General features: G+C 36.9%; 1 protein-coding gene, 1 non-coding gene and 1 pseudogene across 2 annotated transcripts in view; 1 reads left to right on the top strand and 2 right to left on the bottom strand.

Annotated features, from left to right (window-relative positions):
• Positions 1-1,258: 1,258 nt before the first annotated feature.
• On the bottom strand, positions 1,259-1,362 carry LOC120616931 (U6 spliceosomal RNA). The gene has a single exon (XR_005656735.1). It is a non-coding gene; the product is annotated as a U6 spliceosomal RNA (small nuclear RNA).
• A 2,906-nt stretch (positions 1,363-4,268) lies between these two features.
• LOC120616921 (uncharacterized) lies at positions 4,269-4,387 on the bottom strand (annotated as a pseudogene).
• Positions 4,388-8,915: 4,528 nt separating this feature from the next.
• ZNF782 (zinc finger protein 782) overlaps positions 8,916-16,900 on the top strand; it is a 39,384-nt gene continuing 31,399 nt past the window's right edge. The window contains 4 exon segments of the mRNA XM_039880433.1: positions 8,916-9,291; positions 10,452-10,669; positions 11,054-11,149; positions 14,589-14,705. The gene's annotated coding sequence lies outside the window, so the exon portion shown is untranslated.

Genomic DNA, 16,900 nt, shown 5'->3' with positions numbered 1-16,900 from the left:
AAAGCAACTTTAGAAGGCATTTTATTGTGGAAATTGGGATATAAGGTAGGAAACATTGCAGTGACAATTGCAACTTTTTTCAAAGCTGCTTTTGCCTCCCTTGGTTTATTTATATATGTTTTTTTATTGAGCTATAAATGACATATAACATATTAGTTTCAGGTTTATAACATGAAGCTTCAATATTTGTATCGTGAAAAATTATATAAATGTAGCCACTTCAAAATGGAGTAGAGCTGCCATACCAGAGGAACTGCCTTGCATGCCTTACTCTTCAAACCTTTGGAATGTTAAAACTGGGCAAAATAATGTTTGGACTGGACTGAAAGCAACATTATGTTCCAAACAACTGTTTACAAAGCTAACAGAAAAGCAGATATGACTCCCCAGTTGAAAATCAAAGACATTCTTTAGAATTAGCATCATTATGTTAGTTTATTTGTTCCTATAAAAATCCTTTCCTTAGCTTATTAACATCCATAAAATTTCTTCCTTCTATTCATGTAATTATTCCCGTTCTCTTTCTTATAAATACTCCTTGCCTTTACCTCCTAATCAGAATGCTGTTTGGGTTTCTGCCTGAATCAGTGCTTCCCAAATAGCTTTTCTTTTGGATCTCCAATAAATGCTTATTGCCTCTCACTTTGGCATTTTGTTTTTAGGTAGGAGTAGATACTGCGAAACACCACAATAAGTCTAGTTAACATGTATCACCATACATAGTGTAGAGTTAACTCAGAACATAGCACCTCCACGTACTCAGAAGGCAGATGACTGCCTGGCCTGTAGCCATAAGGAAGGCAGTGCACAAATCGCTCTCGGTAGTACCTGGTCCCAAGGATGTTTTCTGCTGTTCCCATGGACATTATCACTTTGCTCTGCTCAAGCAGGTGGTTGGTCTGCCGTTCTCATGGATGCTATCTGCTCTGTAACTAAGCAGCACACCTTGCTCCAATCCACCTGAGAAAGAAAATGAGGAAAGCGCCGCCCCGCCCTCTCCCCCATCACTTGGTGATAAAAACATTGCTTGCTTGCCTGGTGGGGAGCCTTTTCCTGCAGCTCTGGCTGCTGCTGAAGCTTCCTTGCCTCATGAGCAATGGCGTGTCTCACCCCCTCTAATCCTCCTGGTGTTTTTTTCAGACTATCTGGAGCCCAGGTGTAAGTTCCAGGCTTGGGGCTCCTGTATTACATATAGTTACAAATCTTTTTCTTGACATGAGAAGTTTTAAGATCTAAACTCTCAGCAACTTTCAAATAGAAAAATAAAGAATGCTTCACGAATTTGCATGTCATCTTTGTGCAGTGGCCACGCTAATCTCTGTATTGTTCTAATTTTAGTGTATGTACTGCCAAAGGGAGCACTATTTCATTTATCTTGATTGTGAACTTTGATTTGGGAACCATTTTCACCAGGCAGTACTTGGTACGGGCATGCTAATAATTTCTTGCTCTTTGGTTCTCTCTGTTTTCCTTTCTGAATCTTATCCCACACAAATTATGTGGCTGAGAACAGAGATTCCTGAGGAGTCTCTGTTTCAAGGAAGTTGTTTGGTTCCTGATGGTCTCATCCTTAAGGACAGGAGCAGGTTCCAGGAATGTAAGGGACATGGATCTGTGGAGCATTGCCTGCTGCTGCCACACTCCTTGAAAGGCTGAGGAGGACCTAAAGGAGCACTGATCCAGAGCCGATTTGTCCTGAAATCTATCTGTGCCAGATTTTGGAGATTCAGAGGCCCATTAGGGATTCCAGAAAGGCTCACTAGAAACCTGCAGGTTTCTTTTGGATTCTTCCCTGAGTTTACCAAGGAACTAGTTTTAAGAGTTCCCATGGAAGGTATTTAGGGAAGGAAGAAATGGGGTAGAGAATGTATTAGAGATAGTCAAGATTGACAAAGCCCCTGGGCTATAGGATCCTATAGTTCAAATTTCTGCCTGAGTTTCCTTGTGTTCTGGACCTTAAAGTAAAAGCCTGGTCCCCTAAAAGCCTCACTGTGGAGGACCCACCCCTGAGGGAATGAGGGAGTGATTGTGGCTCCCTTCCTATGGCTTTTGTACCTGCCATAACAACTCTCCACAAACATCTTAGCTCAACCTTTCCCATGACTGTGAACGTGTAGTTCCCTTTTCCTTTACTTTGATGTCCGCTTATTTTATCCTCAAAATTCAGCTGTAGTCCCGTGTCTTCAGAAAAGGGTTCTCTCTCCCAGTTAACTTTTCTCCAGCACCATGGTTTCCTATTTCATGACGTCACTGAGTATCCCTAGGTTCCTTCCTGCTGCTTGGATTTTGGCCTATTTACTTACGGTCCTCCACTCAATACAGAAAATTTTCTAGATTCTTTCACTCTCCTAAAGAGGAAAAGAAGTATCCAGTTCTAAAGATGTAATAAGCACATTTCACCCTGTGTCTCCTACTGAATGCAACTATTCTCAAGAGAATGTATACAGTAACTCTCTAAGGACTCTGAAAAGTAAATAGCGGAAATCAAACAATACACATTTAAATAACCACTGGGTCAAAGAACAAATCAGAAGGGAAAGTAGAAAATATTTTGGAATGAAAGAAACAAAACATCAAAACTAATTGGATGCAGTAAAAGCAGTGCTCAGCAGAAAATTTATAGTTGTAAATGACTACTTAAAAAAATCACAGATCAATCATATAACTTTACATTTTAAGGAACTAGACAAAAAAGAGCAATCTAAACCCAATGCTAGCCAGAGGAAAGGGAATAATAAATATTAGAATGGAGATAGATGAAATAGAGAATAGAAAAACAGTGAAATCAAAAGTTGTTTCTTTGAAAAGATCAACAAAATAGACAAACTTTAGTTAGACTAAGAAAAAAAGAGAAGATGCAAATAACTGATGTCAATGACTATGAGAACCTTACTACCAAACTCACAGAAATAAAAAGGATTATAAGAGAATGCTATGAACAAATGTATATCAACACATTAGATAAATTAGATGAAATGGACAAATTTTTAGAAACATAAATTATTAAAACTGACTCAGGAATAAATAGAAAATATGACCAGACCTATAACAAGTAACAAAATTGAATCAGCAATTAAAAATTCTAACAAAAGTCCAGGACCATATGGCTTCCCTGGAAAATTCCACCAAATATTTAAAGAAGAATTAATGCAAATCCTTCACAAACTTTTCCAAAAATATAAAAGGATGGAATACTTCCTAATTCATTTTATGAGGCCAGCCTTACCCTGATATCAAATCCAGACAAAGACACTTCAAGAAAAGAAAACTACAGTCCAACATCCTTATGAATATAGATGCAAAAATGCTCAATAAAATACTAGCAAACTAAATCTAACAGCATATTAAGAGGCTTATACACCATGATGAAGTAGAATTTATTTCAGGAATGCAAGGGTGGTTCAATGAAAAAAATCTGTCAATGTGAGATATCACAATAGAAAAAGGAAAGAAACCACATGATCATCTCAACTGACACAGAAAGCACTTGACGAAATTCAACACTATTTCATGATAAAAACATTCAGCATACTAGGAATAAAAGGGAACTTCTTCCACATTTATGTTATGAAGAGTATATATGAAAAATCTATGGCTAACATACTCAATAGCCAAAAGGCTAAAAGCTCTTACCTCTAAGATCAAGAACAAGACAAGGATGTCTGCTTTTGCATTGCTGTTCAATGCTGTACTGTAAATTCTAGGCAGAACAATTAGTCAAGAAAAAGAAATAAAGGGCATCCAAATTGGAAAGGAGGAGGTAAAACTATATTCACTAGTAACATGGTACTACATAAAGAAAATCCTAAGGAATCCACATACACAAAAAAGGGGTAATAAAAGATTTTAGCGAAGTTGCAGAGTACAATATCAACACAAATATCAATTGCATTTTTATACACTAGCGATGAACATTCTGAAAAGGAAATCAAATGATTCCATTTACAATAACATCCAAATGAATGAAATACTTAGGAATAAACTTAAACAAAAGAAGTGAAAGATTCGTACACTTAAAACTATGAAACATGGCTGGAAGAAATTAAAGGAGAAACAAATAAAAAGAAATCCCCCATTTATAGATTGGAAGATGCAACATTGTTAAGGTGTCAGTACTACCCAAAGAGATCTACAGATTCAATGCAGTCCCTATCACAAACCCAATGACTTTTTAACTTTTTCTTTTTTTCAGGTGAGGCAACCCTTGGTTGACCTCACAGACTGCAAGGACCTTGTCAGCTTACAATCCCATATTTTTGTATTTTTTATGCCTATAGCACCTGGTCTTCCTAGGTGGTCTCCCATCCAAGTACTAACCAGGCCCAACCCTGCTTAGCTTCTGAAATCAGATGGGATCGGGCTTGTTCAGGGTAGCATGGCTGTAGACCTATTTATTTCTTGTTGCAGAAACTGAGAACTCTACCCTAAAATTCATGTGGGATCCCATGGGACTATGAATGGCCAAAACACTCGTGAAAAGGAAGAATAAAGTTGGAAGAGTCATACTTTCTGATTTCAAAATTTACTACAATGCTACAGTAATCGAACACTGTGGTACTGGCATAAAGACATATAGGCTGACGGAATGGAATAGAGAGCCCAGAAATAAACCCTCATATATGGTTTAATGACTTTCAATAAAAGTATCAAGACTATTTAATGAGGGAAATGACAGTCTTTTCAGGAAATGATGCTGGGGATTTCATTTATCTAGGTTTCTTTCTACATAAGTATTAATATACATCTGTTATTAGTATTCACCTAATGTAAAAATAATTGTGATTTGTAGATGTTTGTGAATCAGAATAATTTTTGCTTTCTTTTTATTTTCTTGTTTGTTGCCCTAATTTTTATAAATCAGTATAATTTTACCAAAGAAGTTATTATATTTAAAAAATAATAACTTTTTAAATTTTAAATTAATTTTAAAATAAAAAAAGAAATGATGCTGAGAAAACTGGATATCCATATGTAAAAAAATGAAGTTGGATCCTTTTCTAACACCTTTTTCCCTAACAGACAAAAATTAACTCAAAATGAATCAAAGATCAAAATGTAAGAGTTAAAATTATAAACCTCTTAGATTTATAAGGGGAAATTTATAACATGTCTTTTAGCAATTATTTATTGGATATGACATAAAAACATAGGCAAGAAAAATAGACAAGTTGGATTTTATGAAACCTTAGAATTTTTGTGCATCAAAAGACACCATCTATGGAGTGAAAGCAACCCAGAGAATGGAAGAAAATGTTTGCAGATCACATATCTGATAAAGGATTAATATGCAGTATTTACAGAACTCCCAAAACTCAAAAACAGGAAAACTAACAACTTGTCGAAGGACTTGAATAGACATTTCTCCAAAGAACATATACAAATAACCAATGAGCACAAGAGAAGATGCTCAACATCACTAGTTATTAGGAAAACACAAATCAAAGCCACAAATAGATATTACTTTATACCCATTCAGATGTCTATTATCAAAAACACACAAAACAAGTGTTACTGACACTGTGAAGAACTTGGAACCTTTGTGTATTGCTGATGGGAATATAAAATGGTGTAGCCCCTGAAGATAACAGTATGGTGGTTCCTCTGAAAATTAAACATAGAATTATCATTTGATATAGCCACAAATCAGAGACTTAAACAGATATTTGTACACCCATGTTCATAGCAGCATTATTCACTATAGACAAAATGTGGAATTAACCCAAGTGCCCATTGATAGATGAATGGATAAACAAAATATAGTATATATATATACAATGGAATACTATTCAACCTTAAAAAGGAAGGCAATTCGAACACATGCTACAATATGGATGAACTTTGAAGACATGATTTGAAATAAGCTTGACACAGAAGAAAACTATGATTCTACTTACATGAGGTACCTAGTCAGATTCATAGGGACAGAAAGAACAGTAGCTGTCAGGGACTAGAGGTGAGGGAAATGGAGCGTCATTGTTAAATGCGTGGAGTTTCAGTTTTGGATATTGAAACAGTTCTAGAGATGGGTAGGGGTGATGATTGCACAGTAGTATGAATAAATGTACTTAATGCCACTGAACTGTACATTTAAAAATAGTTAAAATGGTAAAATTTATGTTATGTATATTTTATCATAGTTTTTAAAAATGCAGTTAATACCTGAGATTTCAGCTCTGACAACGGAGAATAAGTTGTACCAGTCTGGCCATTACCAAAAACAAGTACTATAAAATTTAAAATAATAGGAGGCCACTGATTTCAGGCATTGTAAATATGGCATTTCAGGGCAGTGATACTTGAGAGAAGAGAGATGCACACCTTTAGATCCTCAATTTCCTGGCTCTTTGCTTTGCAGATATTTTTCTAATTTGCACAAAGAGTTGGAGCTCAAGTTGGGTAGTGGACTTGCTGAACTAAAGAAGAAACTGGAATTCATGGGACAAAGTATTTAAGAAAAAGAAGCTCGTGTGTGTGTGTGTGTGTGTGTGTGTGTGTGTGTGTGTGTTATGAGGGAGAAAGGAGTGGCAGAGGTCTGTTTTGAATTCAGAATGGGTCCTTGGCCAAGAGTTGGGTTGAATGTATACAAGCCAAGACTCCATGATGCCTATAAGAAGTCTGTTGTGGGGCTGAGAGCTAAATTATGATACCAGGTGTCATGCACTGATGTAAGATGTAAGTGCTTTTGGTGGGGGCAAGCATTTCTAGGAAAGGAGCTGAGGGTTTATAGATATACATTTATATTTATAAAAACCTATGTTTTATTGAAGAACTAGTAATTTCTTAGAAATGTTTAAATCTTGAAAGTTATTTGTTTTATGTGAGAGCTGTGGGTATAGACTTGCTTTGTCCCAGTACCTTGTCTGGTTTTCCTAACAAGGTGATTGAAGGTTCTTTGGTCAACTGCTCTGAATGCCAGCTCAGACACATTTTACCTTCTTACTTTCTCTTCTTCCTGAACTTGTATTATTGCAGCAAAATTGTTTAGTGGTTTAGCAACAGCATATGTATTAATGTGTGAGCGACACTGCTGTGTTTTTCAATACTTCAATTGTTGCTTATATTTGTCCTAATGACATTGTTTAGTTCCTTTTGGTTAAAAAGTAAAAAATATGTCGGAGAAAACAAGATGACAAAATATTTTGAGATTCAAATCTGTATTTTGGCAAGAAATCTTTAATGTTTTCATGTAGAAAACTGTCATTTATTTGAGTTGTCTTTAATGTCAGGAGCAAAGCTTTATGCTGTGTTCTCATAGATTGCACTAAGTTTCTGATGGCTTTATTCATTTTCTTCTCCCAGTGTGTAGAATTCAATTAAGAAAAAAAAAAATCTGTCATTGAAATAAGAAATAATAGATGCTATAAAATATTTAGCAAAAGAATGCTCGTTATATGTAATTTAATCAAAAGAAGTTCCTACAATATTACAATCATATGGCCCCTAATTTGGTAATAAGACAAGATGCTCACACTGGGTTTCATTAGGATCATCTCTAGGATGTGAGTGATTTGCATGGTAACTATTTCCTTATATTGGGTTGTGCATATTTTCATCTGTTACTTACGTAATTTTAAAACGGTTATTTGCTTTTCTTCTCCTTAGATAAGCCCTGCTGCTTATAGATAGTTCTTTTGTATGTCAAAGATAAACCAAAATGGACACAAATTAAAGCGGGAAGAACAGATTTTAATTGATAATATATAATTGCAACAGTTCCAGCATGAACTGAACTCAACTTTAATTTGTACAGAGGTGACTGGGAGTTTAAAAGGGAGAATGAAGAAATAGGGGTGAGCTAGGGCTCAGTAGAGCAGGGTAAGTGAAAATTACAAAAAACAGCAAGAGGGGATCGGTCCATGTGAAATCTATCTGGGTTTGCTAACTGGTACTTATTGAAATTAAGCTCCTACCCTCTCTCAGAGACTGGGAGACAGGGGCCCTAACTTTAGCTGTTGGCTGTGGCCTACAAAGGCTTTGGCTGCCTTGATATTTTTCAGGCAGGCACTTTAAAGGGGCTTAACATCATCTTAGGGATGAGACCTTGAACTATTAGTGTGTTTTGTTCAAATCTTTACAGGCCAAAGTTGATAGGCCTAGTTGAGAATCAGGCTTAGAGGAGCCTAGCTAGAGTTTGGTGGAGAGAAAATCTTTTTCACTTAGTATCTGCTGTGCTCCATTTTAAGTTATTTTATTCTTATTTCACAGCCTGATTCCTTATATCTCTATGAACCTTCAACTCTCATGGCAGCTTTGAATTAAAAGCTACACTGATGAAGGTAGTACCCACATTTGTCTACCCCGTTTTTTTCACTTTGCAAAGTTTTCAAGCATTTAGAAAACGATACAATCTGCGTTTATCTTCACCTATTTCCCCTATGTAAAATACTTATAATTTTGCCATATTTGCTTTGCCTAATTGATTTTCCTGAAAATTTGTGAAATAAATTTACGGAGATATAATTTCGATCTTATTTTCTATGCATGCTTTTATAAAACCAGCACTTTTCCTCTGCCATTTCAATATTATTTTTACACCTACTAGTAACCCAGGGCATATTCAAGATTCCCCAATTGTCCCCAATATCTTTGACAGCAGTTGTTTATTCAATCTTGGTTTGATCAAGGACCACGCATTGTATTGGCGGTAAACTTCAAGTTTAACCCCTAACGTTTGGGGATTCTGAGACAATACGAGAAGAAGATAAACGTCAAGGACAGCATCTTCCAACCATCTAAAAAAGTGGAAACATTGCCAAATCGCGAAAAGGAGTAGGAGTTTCATGGGAAATGTAGTCTTGCATGGAACTGGCCCACCGCGCAGTACCCTGGGAACGGGTCTTCTGGGCTCTACCTGCGCATGTACAGCTCTAGTCAGTCCCGCCTCCCTGCTTCCGCACCTCTTTCGTCACCTGGAGAGCACCATACAGACGTCCTCTTGTGCGCCAGCGCCGAGGATTCGCACCTCAAGTTAGAGCCCCGGGTGATGGGAAATCTGGGCGGCCTGGGGAGCATCGTGAAACGGGGTGGAGCTTGTGGCTGGAGAGGAGGAAACGGGAAACCCCGGGAATCCGTCAGGCGGGATCCTGAATGCTTCAGCCCGCCCAGACCTTTGGGGTGGTACCCCGGCCCTTCGGACTTCTGGGGCATCGGTGGGGCTCAGCCCGGTCAGTAGCAGGTACTCGATGCTGGCCGGCCCCACCTGCACCCGTACCGGAGAAAAGCCTGTGCGGGTGGCAGAAGGGGAACGCTCGTTTAGAATGGTGACTGAGAGCTGCCAGAAAGCGCGGGCAGGTGAGTCTGCAGTGAGAGCCCGAGCTCTGTAGCCAGAAAGACTGGGTAAAGTCCAGCTCTGCCACCTGTAGGTGGGGGCGACAGAAGGAACCTCGGTAAGTGTCCAGTTTCTCATCTGAAACTAATGACGTTCTGAGATGTTATCGGTTGTAAAGCAAATAGCCAACTGAGTAAATAACAACTGCCATTATATTCAAAAGACACTTAGTTCTATCCACTGGGTGGCTTAAATAAACCTCATAACCACTTTATGAGGTCGGCATAACCACCTACTTAAAAATAAAAAAAAAAAGCAACCGATGCTCAGGTTGGAGCAATGTGCTCTATTCACAAGCTAGCGGTGAAGGAACTACGAATTAAGGGCAGTTGTGCTTTAAATCTCAGGATTCATTTAAATACCACACTTACCTAAACCCAGCATTACATCCTTCACAGCACTTAACAGAATGATCTGTCCCTGAATTTCCAGGGATGAAATTGGAAGTGAACGAATGGACTCTCACTACTGTCAAATGTATTCTAGAATTTCTGGTGTCTCATCAGAATCCTTGGGTCAGACAGATGTTCCTAGCTCTTTCTGCACTGCCAGGTTGTCTGCATTTTAAGTCTGAAATTATAGTGAATTCCAAGAGTGTCAGATTTGTGGCCCTAAAGTGAATTTGTTTCCCAGACCCACGTCCCACATTTTGAGAAACATTTACTTTGGAACAGAAACATTTACTTTGGAACAAAGCATCTCCTGCGTTGTAAGAATTAAGGATACCTCTCCAACAGGGATTTTTCCTGGGGAGAATACCTCTCTGTTCTTATCTTCCTCACTGGAGCTTCAGGGCAGAGGCAAAAAAACAAAAAAACAAAAAAGCAAAAAAACACAGGAAGAAGCAGGGCCTAAATTTGCACTTCAGAAGTTCTTGATTCCTCTGCCCAAATTTAGAGGTATTGCCACATCCAGTAGCCACCACACTGTGGTGTGACAGTGGAGTATTTGGGCCTGCTCTGAGAAGAGGGAGGTGAGCTAGGGCAGCCCAAGGGTATGTTGTCTAGGAAAGTCCACTTTCTTGGGGAGCTTGTGAGGGTGAGGTTTGGGGTCCAGCCAGAGGGTGGAAATTCTGTCTGCATTATTGCTAAATGGACCCTGGTTTCTTCTTCACTCTTTACAGACACTGCTGGCTCTCACATGTGCCAATGTGACATTATTGACTTATTCTGACTTCACGAAATCCCAAAAGGATGGCTCACGAGGAGTTTCCATGGTGATCTACTTCCGACTCTTGAAAGCTTTCAAGCAATTGGACCCGAGTGGTTCGATGACTTGTCAAGGGACAGCCAGTTTGTGACAGAGCCCGGAGGAAAACATGTGCAGTTCAGTTTCTCACAGGTAAGTCACCAAAAATACGTTATGAAAAGGATCTTTTGAGAAACTGTAACCCCGTTAAAACTAATGAAAAATTCTTGCCTTAAAGCATTTCATATTCCTTTTACTGGGCTTTCTGTGGATTTTCTCCTTGGAGAAGTAAGTAGTGTTAATAGGAAAATAGTTAAGTGATACAGCCTGAGTATTTTGCTATGCTCATTTTAATGAAAGAGTAATGTCTTATCCTTCATGTACTTTACTGTAACTAATTCTCTCTTGTGTTAGTTGTTTGGTAGTCATTCAGAAAAATAACTACATTATCGTTTAACCATAGAAAAGTTTACATTTAGTCTATGAAAAGACATAGGTTTTAGTCCACATGACCAGTTCTGAGTCTTATGTGGACAGGTGGTGCTGCCTCCGCATGGTCCTTCCTAGGCCTCCCAGCTGAACCTTACCAGTCCTCTACATTCTCCCAAGAGCAGCAAAATGAACACATCTCAGGTGAGCTCTTTATTTCCTTCTTTGCATTGTAATGGATTTATGTTTATAAGGGTCTACATATTAAATGCAAAAGGAGAAATAGAAATGAAGCCAGTTTTGAAGGAAGATAAATAATTTCAACATTAGCTCTGATGTTTGCTATTGGCTCTTGTTAGGTAACCTTTGAAAAGTATATTCCCTCTAATTACCAGTTTGGTTAGATTTCAGTATAGTCATGAATATGCTTTGAATTATATTGAATGCTTTTTCTATATCTTTTGAAATAAAGACATAGCTTATTTCCTTTAATGTTATGAGTGGCATGATGAATTTTCTAATATTAATTTATTATCCATTTCTTGTGTACACCCTACTTACTGATGAGTTGCTTTGTATACATGTTGGCTGGGATCTTCCTGCTTGTACTTATCACTAAGTATTTGTGTCACAAGTTAGGTGAGGAAATTATAGAATTTCCTTTTCCCATGTTCCTAATTTTGATGTTATGGTTTTATTAGGCTTATAAAAAGAATGGGACATTTTCATGCTTTTTTTTTTACCCTTTGTGTGATGTTTTTTTCCCTGCATTTTATATGTTATACGAGAAAATTTTTTTATTATGTACAAGGTGGGGGGGCTTTTGTGCGACAGTTTTGAGTATCAAATCAGTTTGTTAAATGATCATAGGTCTCTCATGTTTTTGTCTCACCATGTGTTTTTGAAAGAGCAGAAGTGTTTAGTTGATCAAGTTTTCAAAATTTTTAGTCTTTTTTTTTTAGTTATGCTTTTTTGGTCATATGTAAAAAATCTTTTCCTAAATTGAGAAGTTACAAAGATTTCCCTCATGTTTTTGTAAGTTTTGTAATTATAGATCTATGATCATTTTAAGTTAATTTTTATTTATGAGGCATTGTATAGATCAGGATTATTTATTTTTGCTTCTGTATGTTTGATAGTTCAACAAATTTTTCATTTGTTGAAAAGAATATACCTTCTCCATTGAATTAATTGGCGCCTTTGTTGAGAATCATTTAAACTTATATTATTTGTGGTTCTGTTTCTGGAGTCAGTATTCTCTTCTGTTGATCTGTGTCAGTCCTTTTGCTAATACTATACTGCCTTGATTACTGTTGCTTTAAAATAAGTCTTGAAGTCAGTATTGTGAATCTCCCAACCCTGTTCTTTTTCCTTAATTGTATTGGATAGTCTAAGTCTTTTATATCTTCATGTAATTTTTAGAATCCACATATCTATCTTCAAAATGTGCTTTGATTTTGTATGTGATCGCAATGACTCTATACATCAATTTTAAACCTCCCTTTTATGTTCCAAAATCATGTAACCAACAATGCAGTGTATAATTCCACCTCTATTTTGATAGATTTTTTGAGCGCAAATGAAGAACATCTGCCTCACTATGACCCTCTGCCTGTTACTGACTTTTGTTTTTCTAATCTCAATGTATAGCTGAGTTAGAAAAACCCAGTAGTCTTCCCTCCTGTGTGTCTCCTTTACTATTCACACAGAATACTTACTTCTGACACTTCTGGTCACTAAATGTGTGAGATCTTTTCCCCACTAAGCAGTTGTCTGAAACATCAGCTGGGTGTCTTACAATTTAATTCACCTGACACTGTCTACCTGGAAATAGCATCACATCCCAAGGTTAAAGACTCATTCCCAAAAGTCTGCTCCCAGCCCACTTCAGATGCCAGTTGCAGGTCCCAGTAATCACCTGTGCTTCCGACCTGTTGGCTGTAAATCTGAGTTTCCCACAGTCCCCTCCGTGGGTTCGATTAATTTGTTAGAGCGGCTCATAACTCAAGGAAACACTTATATTTACCAGTTTATGAAAGGGTGTGATAAAGGATACAGTTGAACAGCCACATGAAGAGATACATAGGGTGAGGTCTGGGACGATCTTGAGCACAGGAGCATCCGTCCCCATGGAGTTGGGGAGCATCACTCTCCCGATACATGGATGTATTCATTGACGTTGAAGCTGTCCAGATGCCTACTTTTGGGGTTTTTATGGATGAATAATTATGTAGGCATAATCAATTATTAACTATTTTCAGCCTCTCTCTCTCTGGAGAAGTGTGTGTGTGTGTGTGTGTGTGTGTGTGTGTGGTGGGGGTAGGGTGGAGTGTTGAAAATTCCAAGCTTCTATTTATGACTTGGTCTTTCTGGTGATCGGCATTCATCCATGAGCACACCCAGAGTCACCTCATTAGAACAAAGGATGCTTCTAGTGCTCTTATCACTTATTACGAGGGTTTTAGGAGCTCTGTGCCAGGAACTAGGCACAGAGACCAATATATACAGATGGTCCTTTACTTATGGTAACATGTAAACATAGTAAGTCAGAAATGCATTTAATACACCTAACCTGCCGAACATCATAGCTTAGCCTAGTCTACCTTAAACATGCTCAGAACACTTACATTGACCTTCAGTTGGGCAAAATCATCTAACACAAAGCCTATTTTATAATAAATGTTGAATACCTATGTAATTTATTATGTGTGTCACTTTCACACCATCATAATGTTAAAAAGTTAAGTCAAGAACTGTCTGTACATATTTTCTCTTATCTCACAATGCCATCAGCAATTACCCTGTTGCTCATGCAGCTTCTCTATGTACAGCTGTACGAAATTATAATGATCAAAATTTTGTTCTTTTTTCTATAGAAATCAGTTTCCCATTTTTTACTTTAATATAGCTCATCTCTCTTTTTAAAAAAAAATTCAATAAAAAAAATCAAAAACAAAAACAGTTCACCCATTTTTCCACCCCTCATCCCTTGCCTCTGGCAGCCACCAATCTGCAGTTGGTATTTATGTGCTTAGGATTTTTTTTTAAGATTCCGCATATTAGAGAGATTATATGGTATTTCTTTCTCTGTCAAACTCATTTCATTTAGCATAATGCCCTTGAGGTCCTTAAATGGGTCTCTTCTGTTTTGCTGTATAAGACTTTCTCTATTCTTCCTGCAGAGCATTGCTTCAGAAAAACAAGTCCGATGATGCATACTACTTCCAGGGCTTGCGTGAATCTCTTGTTGGTTTCCCATACCCAAGCAGAGAACTCCAAGTGGATATGTGTACCCTAGAGAGTGCTCAGGACAGTCCACTGGGGTACAGGAAAAGATTACAGAGAGCCTATCTAAAACTATCTAAAAAACAAGGCACTAAACTTTAGCATTAGTATATTAGCTGACAGTCTATGGTATATAACTTAGAAATAAATACAAATACATTAGGGCATGAAAATAATATTTGTGCCAATTATGTTAGTACTCTCAAAGTGTAAGACAACGATAGGGACATAATAGGCATCCTTTATAAAATTTTGTTTTAAATTCTCAACAGTAGACCTGATACAAATTAACTTTCAATGATATTTGCTATGCCACCTGTTTCTGAATCCAGATTGAATAAAAAATATGCTGTTACAGGCATCATTGTCATTTAAGGATGTGACTGTAGAGATGAGTGGCAATACCTGGGCGCTTCTCAGAGGACCCTGTACAGAAATGTGATGCTGGAGAACTACAGCCACCTTGTCTCACTGGGTGAGCAGGCCTTACCACATGACTCTCTTTAGAATGCAATTCTTTTTTTTCTCTCCTTTTTAATTTCTAAATTACTTTTATTGGGGTATAATTAAAAAGTAAAAGTAATTTTCAGTATATAGTTTGATGAATTTTGGAAATGTCTGTAGGTTATTACCACCACCAAAATAATGATATAAAATAACTGTCACCCCAAAAAGTTACCTTGTAGCTCTTTGCAGTCATTCTTCTACCCCTATCCATTTCCCTGGTGCCCGTCAACCATTCATATACTTTCTATTGCAATAGTTTTGCCTTTCTAGAAATTTATATACATCATACAGTATTTACTCTTTTTTCTACTTTCATTTAGCTTTTTTTTAAAAAAAAATTAAATTTATTGGGGTGACATTGGTTAATAAAATTACATGGGTTTCAAGTGTACAACTCTATAATACATCATCTGTATATTGCATTGTGTGTTCACTACCCAAAGTCAAATCTTCTGTCACCATATATTTGAAGCCCTTTACCCTTTTCTACTTCCCCTCCAGCCCTCTTTCCCTTTAGTAACTACCATACTTTTGTCTGTGTCTATGAGTTTTTGTTTGTTTGTTTGTCTTGTTGATTTGTTGCTTTCAGTTTTGTATCCTGCATGTGAGTGAAATTATATGGTTCTGTACTTTTCCCTTTTGACCTATTTCTCTTAGCATGACCATCGTGTTGTCTCAAATGGCAGCATTTCATCTTTTCTGATAGCCGAGTAATATGCCATTGTATATATGTACCACATCCTCTTTATCTAATCATCTATTGAAGGACATTTTCCATGTCTTGGCCACCGTGAACATAGGGGCACAAAAATCTTTAAGAATAAATGATTTCAAATTTTTCAGGTAGATTCCCAGAAGACTTGCTTGATCATATGATAATTCTAGTCTTAATTTTTTGAGGAACTGCCATCCTGTTTTTCATAGTGGCTGTACCAGTTTACATTCCCACCAGCAGTATTTGAGGGTTTCTTTTTCCCCACAACCTCTCCAACACTTGTCATTACTTCCCTTGTTGATAATAGCCATTGTTACAGGCATGGTATGGTATCTCATTATGGTTTTGATTAGCATTTTCCTAATAACTAGTGAAGTTGAGCATCTTTTCATATGCCTGTTGGCCATTCGTATGTCTTCTTGGGAGAAGTGTCTGTTCAGGTCCTCTGCGCACTTTTCAGTTGGTTTTTTGTTGTTGTTGTTGTTGAGTTGTATTAGTTCTTTATATATTTTGGATATTAGCCCCTTATCGGAGATTTTATTTGCAATTATATTCTCCAGTTGATTTATTTACATTGACGTTGTTTTGTAGCTTTGCTAGTCTTATTTATTTTAGTAGATCTTTAGTAGATCCTATTTATTTTAGTAGATTACTAAAGACATTTCGTATGCACAATTATGTTATCTGTGCATATAGATATGTTACATCTTCATTTTTAAATTGTATGCATTTTATTTCTTTTTCTTTAATAATTGGCTGAGACCATCAATATAACATTGACTACAAGTGGTGAGAGAAGATATTCATGTCTTGTTTCTAATCTTAGAGGGAAAGTATTCATTCTTCACTGACATCATTAACTGAATTAATAGATTTTTTAAACTGTCCTTTATCATTTTAAGGAAGTTCCCTAGTCTGCTGAAGGATTTTTTTTGATTCACTGATGATCATCATCATTGAATTTATCAAATGTTCTTTATTGAGATAGTCACATGGTTTTCTTTTTATTCAATTAATATTGTGAATTACATTGATTTTTCAATGTTCAACCAACCTTGAATTCCTGGGATGAACCCCAGTTGTTTATACTATATTGTATTATATTTTTTATATTCCTGGTTTTGGTTCACTAACAGTTAAAGGACTTTTGTACTTATATATTTAAAGGATATTTGTATTGTAATGCCATCTTGAGGACTTGATATTATGATAATGCTTGTCTTATAAAGTGAGCTTAACCATTTCTACTATTTTCTAGAAAAAAAATTGCATAGAATTGATATTATTTCTTCCTTAAATGTTTAGTGGAATTCACCACTAAAGCATTCTGCAGTCGAATGCTTCCACTCAGCTATACCTCCTCTACCACTGAAGCATTCTAAACCTGGAGTTTTCTTTTTGGGAAAATTGTCATTAAGAGTGAAATTTATTTTTTAATTAGATATAAT

Source organism: Pteropus medius, unplaced genomic scaffold, assembly GCF_902729225.1.
Source record: "Pteropus medius unplaced genomic scaffold, Ma_sr-lr_union100, whole genome shotgun sequence".
Classification (NCBI taxonomy): Eukaryota; Metazoa; Chordata; class Mammalia; order Chiroptera; family Pteropodidae; genus Pteropus; species Pteropus medius.
Note: the sequence above shows the minus strand (reverse complement) of the source record. Positions and strands in the feature narration are given on the sequence as shown.